This window comes from Schistocerca nitens, chromosome 4 (genome assembly GCF_023898315.1).
Source record: "Schistocerca nitens isolate TAMUIC-IGC-003100 chromosome 4, iqSchNite1.1, whole genome shotgun sequence".
In the NCBI taxonomy this organism is placed as follows: domain Eukaryota; kingdom Metazoa; phylum Arthropoda; class Insecta; order Orthoptera; family Acrididae; genus Schistocerca; species Schistocerca nitens.
This window is the reverse complement of record NC_064617.1, coordinates 403,878,017-403,878,858: the sequence shown is the minus strand read 5'-3', so window position 1 is coordinate 403,878,858 and position 842 is coordinate 403,878,017. Positions and strand designations below refer to the sequence as shown.

The 842-nt window shown below is 52.7% G+C and overlaps 1 pseudogene; it reads right to left on the bottom strand.

Moving 5' to 3' along the window:
• Positions 1-403: 403 nt before the first annotated feature.
• On the bottom strand, positions 404-521 carry LOC126254170 (5S ribosomal RNA; annotated as a pseudogene).
• Between the last annotated feature and the right edge of the window lie 321 nt (positions 522-842).

Sequence of the window (842 nt, the reverse complement as noted above, 5' to 3'; positions counted from 1 at the left end):
GCCAATGTGCGTAAACGTCTTAGAAGTAACGGCGGAGTGCGATCTCCGCCCTGATCAATGCGCAAAAGCTTCTCTAGTCGTTTTGCTTCCGACCGTTCGGTTTCCTGTGGCGTGACTAGAATGTCATGCACTTTTGCTGCTAGATCGTCCGTGAGCGCTGTAACAATATAGCTATATTTAGTCTCTGAAATTAAACTCCTCCCGAACAGGCCATGAAGGCCCAGTGGTACCGACCGGTCGCCGTGTCATCCTCAGACCATAGGCGTCACTGGATGAGAATATTGAGGCTCATGTGGTCAGCAGACCGCACTATCGGCCGTATGTCAGTTTCCGAGACCAGAGCCACTACTTCTCAAGCAAGTAACTTGACAGTTTGCCTCCAAAGGGCTGAGTGCACCCCGCTTGCCAACAGCGCTCGGCAGACCGGATGGTCATCCAGCCAGGTTCTAGCCCAGCCCGACAGCGCTTAACTTCGGTGATCTGACGGGAACCGGTGTTACCACTGCCGCAAGGCTGTTGGCTGTATTTAGTCTCGTCCGCCGACTTTTGTGCAAGGGCGAAATGGCTTTCTAGCTGGCGAAACCGTAGTAGAGGATTACGTTGCCATAATGGTGGGAGTTTTATCGTCACCCTGTCAACTGCAATGCTGGATGCTGGTTCAGTAGTGACTGGTGGGTCGTTCGTTCTCGTGTGGGAATCAGCGCAGCGCTGGCTGGCGCGGAAGTTACAACCGAAACTGCGCGAAACGCTGAAGCCGGTGTGGAGTGTCTAGCCGTTCGGGGTCACCAAATACGTGAGCAACAGAGTAAACAAGATATTTATTCCCACATATACTCGATAAC